Here is a 10,644-nt window from a genome sequence, read left to right as displayed (position 1 = left end):
AAACGAGTTTTATTCGAGTAAAAACACTTATGTTGGGTTTTATTTGGAGAAAATTAAGTTTTAGGGGTTAAAGTTATATTTTCAGTTAAATATAGGGAACTTTAACGAAAAGCTCCCCGTATTGTTTACTTTAACGAAAAACTATATTTTTATTCTAAAAAGTCAATTCTAATACTATTCACTTACAACACATTTTTATCATTTCCGTTAAAACTTAAAGTTTTCATTAATTTTCCTTTAAATATATGATAAAATATTTCTACTCTGATTTCAGCCTTTCTTTTTGCTTATATAAAGCCATTCTCCTCCACCTGAAGATCCATGACTCTTTGCTTGAGGTGGCAAAAGTCGTAGTAGAAGAAATATCCACGACCCCTCAACCCAAGTCTTTACTCTCTCTCTCTCTCTCTCTCTCTCTCTGTGAAGTAGGGTGATATGGGACATGGGCAATCTTCTATCCTCAGATTTCATTTTTTGGTTATATAGTGGTGAAGAGAGCTTTCTTTAGTCCATTCATGGGTGGCGACAGGATTTAATTAGCTGCCGAGTCATTCATCCAAATACTGGGTTATTAGCTCAGGACGACACCCAGTAAATGTGTGAATGAAGCGGGAGACAAATTGGATCTTGAGCTTCCTGTACTTGGACTGAAGGGAGCTCCCTTAATTAATTACTTCAGTTCCTCTTTCCTTAATTTTTATCATGCTTTAATTCGTATATATACTTAATTAATTGCTTCAATCTCTTTAATTTTTTTCGTTTACCTTATATTATTACTAATATATGAGTTATAAAATGTTTAATAACTCCATGAAAAGATTCATCTCACTTCCATCTATCCCTATTTGATATGAGCTATGATTAATGAGCTTGAACTTATCCCTTGAGTATTTTTAGCCCATATCTAGATTAGCTTGACTTTTCGCTTATATGAGTTTATCTTGTCGGTTAACTAAAAAGGATCTATATATATATATATTACTGCCTTATATAAAATTAATTTAGTTAGCTATATATCTACTAATGTATATATCTATCTATTTCTATCTTAGCTTTGGATATATGGATAAAGTAATTATTTTCGTCAGTTTCAGCTAGGGTTATGCTATATATGTTCCTCTTTCTAGGAGGATTTATCAAAACATGTCAGCTGGATTAGTTGAGTTCGATTTCCATTGCACCGAATCTTTTTTGTTCAGTTCTGCCTCTGCTTCCTCACTGACAGAATCCCAGCTGAAACTCTAAATTTATTTATTTTTCTTAACTTGAAATCCAACATATTGGTCGACAAAGAAGCACTTGTAATTTCTTTTTCCCCAGAAAGTCTATGTATCTGTGAGTTCTATTGCAGTTAGGGTTTTGTGAATGATGCTGCTAATCTGTGGACTGCAGTTGAGAGGAATAAAATATTGAAGGCAAGGCATGAAGAAGAGAGGAAGCCTACAAATTAAGCTCACACGCTCACACGCTTTACAACATTAGCTTCTTGGTTCTTGATCTCCCACAGCAACAAGTTCCCAGACATGTCTCCCACAGGCTCTGCTTCAATTACCAAAATGTCCTCTCATATATGCGTGGATACGTTTTTATTCATTTAGAGCTGGCTAAAAACTATTTATTGAGAAAAGATTTGTTGTTGTTGTAGAGCTGACTAGAAAATTGTTAAAAATAATGTTCACTTAATTTCTTTGGGTTTTAATTTGTATATATATTTTCTTCAATGCCTATATTCTACTATGCACGGTGCAGATTTAGTGTTCTTTTTTTTCTCTGTGTTGGAGTAGCTGAAATTGAAAGAAAGATGAGAGAAAATCGATTACGGCGGTTTGGACATGTGAAATGAAGGTCTACTGACGTTCCGATTAGAAGATGCGATTACGGGACACAGGTTCAGGATCGAAATGATAGAGGAAGACCTAGAAGGATTTTGAAAGACTCTAAGAAAAGACTTAAGAGTACTTGGATCTAACAGAAGATGTGATATAGAACCGTGCGCAATGATATTCTAAGGTTCATATAACGGATCTCACTTAATGAAAAAGACTTTATTGTTGTCGTTGTCGTCAATAGTCAAGATCTATAATACAACTCTCTCTCTAAGCATAAATTCACGCATGTGTTTTTTTTAAACAAGAAACTAATTACAAATCCAATTGTAATCGACAAATAATATTGTTTGAAGAGAATCAGCAAATCATACACAAGAATGGTCGTATTAATGTGATTCATGTGTTTTTGTTAAATTTGGGCAAAAACATGTTTTGTTTCTTGTGTGGTAGCTAGAAAATCTCATGCAACCTAACACCTAAAAGAAGGAACAATCGTATGGACTTCTTTACAACGCTTGTCACGCAGTGATCAGTTATTCGGCCAGTGCGGTGAATCTTATGTCCCCAGTATTCTTATTAAGCGCGTATCTCCAAATCATAAACAAAAACCATAATTATGTTGTGCTCTATGTATGTTAATGTATACATGAGCGTGAGACTTGAGGGTTTAGTGTTTTAATTTCATCAGGTACTTCATAACAGGGCCTGGCATAGTTACATGCAAATGAGTGACAGGTGCCTCACCTGCTTTTATACTTAATTACCTTCCCGAAAACGAATCTCTGAATAGAAAATACAGAACTTTAAGGAAAAGCTTTAGGTACTGTTAACTTTAACGAAAAATTATATTTTTACACTAAAAAATTAATCTTAATACTATTTACTTTACCCTTTATTTTGTCCTTATCATTAAAACTCAAAGTTTTCAAACTCTTTTCATTAGTTTTTCTTACAAAATACTCCCCAAGTTCCAATCACAGATGTTTCCACCAGTACAATAGCTGCCTTTCATTTTATTTCTTACCTCTCCAACTCCACCAAATATGTATACAAGCTTTACCTCTCTCTCTCTCTCTCTCAAAATCCATCGGTTCTTCTCTCATGCTCTTGATTGATTATTGTACCATCTTTAACAAACATTACCAATGTCTTTTTGTCATTTCAGTATATATGCAAGTGACAATTTATCACAGTGATAAAAAGAAGTCGTGCTCTTGCATAACGGCGTGGATTCAAACTCCGTTAGTGACTAATCTAACATCTAATCCAACAAAATCTATCGTTTGACAAAAAAAAAATGTATATACTTTGTGAAAAAGGTTGTTTTCACAAATCGTTTTTATGTTTTGGCAACGTATCGGTTTGGTCTTTTATGTTTTAACTCATCAGTTTGGTTATTTATTAGCTTGCACATCACTATTTTCCTTGCTGTCATTTTCTATTAAAAAAATATGTTAGTGTGTTGATGTGGCATTATGTAGGGCCTACATAACTAATCATGTGTGATGCCATTTGTATTATATAAAAAAAAATAAAACTTTTAAGAAATAGCGTTAAACTTTCAAACCATAAAATCATTGAACAAACTTCAAACAAGGGGTGGTCCAGATCAAAATCCCGATTCGAATGGTAACCCAAATTCCGAATTAATCCCTTTTGGGACGGGATTCTGAAAACTTAAATTGAACTGAAATTTCGGTATTCTCGAATATCAGGATTCTTGAAAAAAATTTAGAAATTGCAATAGATTTGGGATCCTGAAGAACAAACAAAAAGCACTAAAAAAGCCTCCCAAAAAACATGTAATTGTGGAGCCAAAAATAATTCCAAAAATCATGAGGGCAACATGTAAACTTTTGGACAAGAAAGACGAGATTACCCTCGTTAGATGGACGAGACACACCTGAATTCTCATGCGCATGCAACGGACAATAGCGGCTCAATATTCCTCCATCCATGGAAAAGTCAAAGGCGATCATTATGGAATTTATTCAAATTCCACTCACCAATCCTTCATTGATTTCATTCAATAAGGTAACTCCAAAATTCTCCTACTTAATTTGAAATAATTACCATAATATTTCAAGTTATTATTATTTCTCATAATATCTTGAATTATTTCACCCATTTCCACCATATATGACCGGCCACCCTTCTATAAATATCTCACTTATCCCATTAAAATGCTAAGTTATTTGCTACCCACAAACTCTTAAAAATACATTTTTTTTCAAAATATTAACTTTGATATCGGAGATTCTTTTGCTAAAATCTCCCCCATTTCACTGTGGACACGTGAGGCTTTTTGCTTTAGTATATTGTGTTATTATTATTTAGATGCATTTTCTTCAAAACAAGAATAGAAGAAAATTTGTATCCACAGTAATCTCTTTCGATTCTTGTCTGATTCGCCACCATAGGTGTTTAAAGAGGGACGGCGTGGCCTAGGTTTGATGCCTAATTGGAGAGGAAGCCAAACTCCTGGCCAAGATTGACGATGTTGTTAGTTGAGTTGCTGCCATTTCAGTGAGATCAGTCGAGAGAGAGAGATAGTGGGTGACTCACTGATGTGATGTCGGTGTGGTGTGATCGGATTCGAAGACGTAAATAGGGTGCTTGATGATGGGTTGAAGCGCTTTCCTTCCTTCTATAAATTATGGTTGATGTTTAGACAGCTAGAGGAACGCCTTGGTCATTTGGAAAAGGTCAAGGAGGCTTGTGATTCAGGTCAAAGGCACTGCTCAAGTTCTATTCCACTGTGGTTTTCTCTTTCTAATCTTGAAGAGAAGATGAGTGGGCTGATTAAAGCTCGTGCAATTCTGACGATGGCTAGAAAGAAGGAAAGAGACAGAGAGAGAAATCGGCGGAGGATGGGAGAGATGAGTGAGGTTCGGTTGAGAGAGACCGAGGATTTCATTTGGAATCAACGGTTGAAAATAAATGTCAACCAAATCCGACAGCTATTATAATTCTAAATATATATTTAAAATCATATTTTTTTTTTTTGCGGTTCAATTCAAGATTATCGAAAAATGAAAATGTGAGACCGATTCTCATACTGAACGGTCCAGGATCAGGTACCAAATTTTTCTAGATTTTTGGTTTGGGATTTTCTTGGTTAGGTTTTGGGATTTTTTGAGAGATTCGGAATTTTTAGAATTTTTTTCTAGCTTTACTTCAAACCAAAAAAGAAAAGAAACACCATCTTTCCTTTCAGTGGCAAATTCAGTATTTGAATCTTAGGGGTCCCAATGTTAAAAGTCCATGCTTTTTACATAGAAACATAGCGCAGTACACTCAAACAAAACTTCAATTCATTCATGGAGGTATTTCACCGAACACTTGGTGGGCTTATTATCATCAATCAAACCATGTTAGGCATATGTCAACAGATATCAACATTATCGAGTGTTGTCGATGCAACTTATCAAGATATGCCTAGCAACCATTACATCAAACACTTAGTGGTACGAAAGAGACCCGTACCAAACTTTTGAAGGGTCCCTTGAAACCTTCACATACTTGTTTCCTAATCTCTGGATGGTAATCGACCACCTTAGTCCTAATGTGCATCCGCCCTTGTCTCCATTTGTACTCGAATGTCACCCCCAACCCTCAAAAAAAAAATCTCGGTGCATTTGTGTTGACTTCACACCCCAAATTTAGTCATGCAATTCATCGTAATTATTGTTGTCTTCGAAACGACGTCGTTCAACAAGCCTTGGAAAAGGGGATGTACTTGTGCATGAGGACAGGAATTTTGGAAACTCCATGTTCTTTTTCTTCTTTTTCTTAGTTGATGCAATAATCACTAGTGTTAGTTTTAGCATTAATAATTGAGGTGTGATATCCACACACCATTTTTTACTTCTCACACACCTTCTTAATTTTCAACCGTCGGATCGGATGAATTGAAGATGATCAACGAATAGAAATTAACAAGGGATGTGTGAGAAGTAAAAGAGGGTGTGTGAATAGCACATCCCTAATAATTTTCACATTTCGGATAGGACTTTGCCGTTGCCAGTTGGTGGCCAGGCAGTGGCGGAGCCACATAGAGGGTAATAATGGCCCAGGCCTATCCCAAAAGTTTAGGTCTTAAAAATACTGTCTGCACGGCTTTACAGAAATAAGCATGCAGCTCAATGCCCGTTGCTGTTTTGCCATATCCAAATGGCCTTGGCTCGAGACTTTGCTTGTGTTTTAACATTTTTTTTGATATTTTTTAAAACTGACAGAAAAAATAAAAAAAAATTATAATAATAATAATCCTTATAATATGCCTTATCTTTTAGCATAATAAGACTAAGCCCTCCATTTTTTTGTTATAATTAGCCTTATGGTTTAACATATAAAAATCATACTCTTTTTCTATGTGAGTTAATATAAATCAAATACTAGTAGTCTAGAGCAAAATCTAATTTTAAATTATATCATAAATTTTTGTTCGAATCTTTTTTTTTTATTCTTTTTTTATCAAAGCTTGTAACACAAGTTTTTTACTTATGATTGAATTTTCCACATGTCAATTGCTGATTGATACTTCTTCAGGGTTCTAAATTGTGTGCTCATAGTTGGGATTAACGGGGAATTATGCATTAACTTATTAAAATCCCAAGTATTATAAAGTACTATCTTCCCTTTATTCTCTGGGTCCTGGATGTTCCAACCCCTTTGGAAAAGGATTAGTGTCGGTGAACAGGATTGATTTCTTAATCACAATTAATTGGTTGATTAGCATCTCTTAAGATTTGAAGCAAATTAAATATTTCTGGAAAAGAATGAGATAGTGATGCTTCTGTCTTTGTAATAGATGGGATGCCCAGCATATCAGATGAGGAGTCTCAAATATTAATATAGATATTTATTAGCTTTTTTTGTTCTAGTTAGTTCGCTCATAGGACATCTTAGTAGGTTTTTTTTTTTTCAACATGGTACATGCCTTATGAAAACTAGCCATATATGTTTTAATTCGGAGGTGCAAGAGCTATCCACTCATTGTACCTTGATAAATTAAGCACAATCTAATTTTCATTGAATGCTCTCTAATTCGATCTCAGCCTTTTAATTCTTCATATTTTGCTGTCAAATCTTTAAAAATTTCATGGTATCAGAATAGACTATAGATCAACATCATTTGATACGAGTGCTAATACAAAAATCAACTGGCAATGTAGGAGACTAAATTTCTAGGCCCTTCAAGTAATTAATACTATATGCCACTAGAGAAGTATGACACCACCTTCACTTGCCAGCAATAAAAAAAAGAGCGTACATGCGAGAAAATACTGACTCTAAACTATGTACCATGTTTGCCTTGGCCAAAGAGGTCTTGGACATGAATTCGTGCATGTGTGATCCTGGGTAGATTGGTGAGTTTGTTGTTTGAGAGTAGTTCAACTTAATCGAGGGGCTTACGATATCTTATACACTGGATACTTTTCTGCTTCTGAAACAAAGCCTTTGACTTGATCTTATTACTTCAAGAGTTCTCATGGGGTATTTCTTTTGAGGTGAAAAAAAAAACAAATCTTTTGATATTAGAATTAAGTCAATCAACTTATGCTTCAGGAAAACGTCGATGATGGGATAATTTGGCAAGCAATACTAACTTTAGTTGAAGAGGAAAAATGTTGGTGCCTAAATTGGTTCCCAGTTTTGAAGATTACTTCAAAAGAAAGTAATGGCCTCAGACCTCATTCTTCACAACCAGCTCCTTCCTTTTGCTCAAACCCCAGAGTTTCAGCCATTTTCTCCAATCTCTGACAGAAAATAACTGACAAATTTCCAAGATATTGTGATGAGCTCGTTCCTTGTTGGCACTGCAGATGGAAGTGGAGTTCCTGTTCTTGATGTAATAGCGATGCTCACTTCTGCGAGTTTTCAGGATAACGGTAGTTACTGAGGCTTCAAAATAGTCATAACACTTATTCTTGAACTGTTTAATCTCATTTTTCGCGGGGTAACTGTTACCGGTATTTTCATGGAAAGAAGAAAAAATGATTATTTTGGAGTGCAGATAACATTTTAATTGTCCCATTAATTAATTATATCGGTGGCATTATGATTGTTTGATGATCATGTGTGCAGATAATTATAATCAACTTCAGGAAGGAGATTCTTCCGTTTCTTCCAAAGAGGACGCAAATGCTGTAGTGATTCCATGGCAGTTGTTGCACCCAATGAGGACGCAAATGTTGCCCACGCTCACTTCCGCATTTGATTCTGCGTCAAAAGAATTCGGCAAACTATTTATACAAAAAGAAAAAGAAATTGCAAAAACTTGTAACGATGTTCACATTTTTTTTAACCATTTTGCAGCTATTTGATAAAGGGGACTCTGTCAAATGGGATATCATTAATTGCCTACACTTACGCAGGAGAGCTACCTATCTGTGCATTTGGACCCAACACTCGTGGACTGGTAAGAAATGGCCAAAACAAATTGTTCCAACCACTTAAATCAAATTGTGCTTAAAAAATACGAATGCTTAAACTGCAGGCTTTCACACTGAATTCAGTAACCCAATTAGAAAATGAGATTGGTGCCGTGTATTATCATCGGAGAGACAGGCCAAAAACTTACTTCTGATAACACCGATATTATCCCCAATTTGGTAATTACCAACTGTGCAATCCATCAAGTGTGAGGTTTTTTTCACAAAAGACCTCGGTATTAGTTGGAGTTAGGTTAGGGTATTTAAACTCTTCTTTTCTCAAAGATACAGTCCATGTGAGATATTTCAACACGCCACCTCATGTGGGAGATTCATACATCAACAACCATGTGGAACCAAGGAGACTCACCCTATACACAGGGCCAAGGGACACACCATCATCACGTAGGGCCAAAGGGATCCACCCATCACATGATAATACGGGCCCGCTCCTTGGTTCTGATACAATGTATAATCATTAGACAAACAGGTCAAAGATCCACTTCCAACAACACCAATATTATTCCCAACTTGCTAATTACCACATGCACAATCCCTCAGGTGTGGGGTTTTAGCACAGAAGGCCTCGGTATTAGTTGGAGTGAGGTTATGATGTTTAAACTCTTTTTTTCTTATAGATACGATTGATATGGGATATTTCAACATGCTCGAGACATTGGGAGGAACTTCGTTTCACGAGACCTCCATGAAGCATCAAGCATCGACCACACATTATGTGTTAAGACCCAGTAGTCTGAGTACTGTTTTATTGACCCATGTTTGCTTGATTATTGGCAGTTATAATATAGTGGATTTAACTTTCAAAGAATTAAATCATCAAAAGTATTGTCAGACATAGTTACAATATGATCGACACAAAGACACGCGGAATATTAACCGTAGAAACTGCTTCCAAACAACGCGTTTCGGTTTATGAGGTTGGAGCAACACCATTCTTCCATGTAGATATGTATCTTCCGATAACCATTCAGCAATTATGCAAAAAACACAGAAATGTAGAAAAAAAATTGAAGAACAGATGAGAGAGATCATATGAGAGAAATGTGATCTTTTGTATTGATGAATCTTGAGTGAATTACATTTATGTAGCTTGGTTTGTTATATGGAGCTGTGGAGACTAAGTAGTCAAGCTACAGTTCTAATTAATACAACCGACTTCTAACAAACTCTCTTAAGTCTTAACAGCCTATGCTGACATGGCACTCAACACTAATAGCCTAATTTGATTATATTCAACATCCCCCCTCAATCTCAACTAGGATTTCCTAGCTTGAGATTGTAGAGTGTTTAACAAAGGAAGGATGTGCAATCCTATTGTTAAGATATTTGCGGTTTGATCTTCAATGGGAATATACAAGACCTCCAAATCTCCTTGTTGTACACGTTCCTTTACAAAGTGGTAATCTATGTCAATATGCTGTATTCTTGAATGAAACATTGGATTGGCATTGAGGGAAATGGCAAACATTACCACAGTGAATACTTGCTGGATTAGACAGAAAAACTCCCAAATCCTTCAATATGTTTCTCACCCAATCTATATTAACATCAGTGTGAGCTTTGTAGTCAGCCTTTGTCGAGAAACTGAGGTTTGCTTTTTAGACTACTGGGAGATGGGATTGTTACCTAAAAACGCTATATAACCAGTGACTGACCTTCTTGTGTTCAAGTCAGTTGCCCAATTAGTATTTGAGAAAGCATTCAACTGAGGTAAAGTATCTGCAGAATATAAAACACCAGTAATCATCGTCCCAAAATGAAATTCAGTTGGTGAAGACATGAATTGACTGCATATGCAATATTTGGCCAACAAACCTCCTTAGAAATATGGGATTCATTCTCAACACGCCTCCTCATGTGTGGCGAATTAACACAACGAGATGACGTGAAGCGTGTGTGGCTATTTGGCTTTACACGTGGGATAACCTGCTCTGATACCATGATAACATTCTGCAATTATGCAAAAAACACATAAATGCAGAAGAAAACTGAAGAACAAATGAGAGAGAACAGATGAGAGAAATGTGATTTTTGTACTGATGAATCTTGAGTGAATTACATCTACATAGCTTGGTTTGTTATATAGAGCTGTGGAGACTCAACAGCCAAGCTACAATTTGAACTAACACAACCAACTTCTAACAAACTCTCTTCATAGCCTAATGCTAACATGGCACTCCAAATACTAACAACCTATGCTGACATGCCACTCAACACTAGCGGCCTAATTCGATTATATTCAACAACTCCATCTCCAAGTTAATCAAGTGAGTATATTCCACAAAGAAAAATCAGCAAATATTATAAAAGGGTAAATTACACTTTCACACCTCAAATTTAGGGTCTATTTCAATTCC

General features: G+C 35.7%; 1 long non-coding RNA gene across 1 annotated transcript; it reads left to right on the top strand.

Moving 5' to 3' along the window:
* The first annotated feature begins 328 nt into the window (after positions 1 to 328).
* On the top strand, positions 329 to 1,765 carry LOC125479791. The gene is made up of 2 exons (XR_007260267.1): positions 329 to 1,301; positions 1,393 to 1,765. It is a non-coding gene; the product is annotated as an uncharacterized LOC125479791 (long non-coding RNA).
* The last annotated feature ends 8,879 nt before the right edge of the window (positions 1,766 to 10,644 follow it).

Source organism: the organism of the source record quoted next, unplaced genomic scaffold (genome assembly GCF_019419815.1).
Source record: "Pyrus x bretschneideri cultivar Hongxiangsu unplaced genomic scaffold, Pyrus_bretschneideri_v1 Contig3, whole genome shotgun sequence".
NCBI classification, from domain to species: Eukaryota; Viridiplantae; Streptophyta; class Magnoliopsida; order Rosales; family Rosaceae; genus Pyrus; species Pyrus x bretschneideri.
This window is presented reverse-complemented; position numbering and strand designations above follow the sequence as displayed.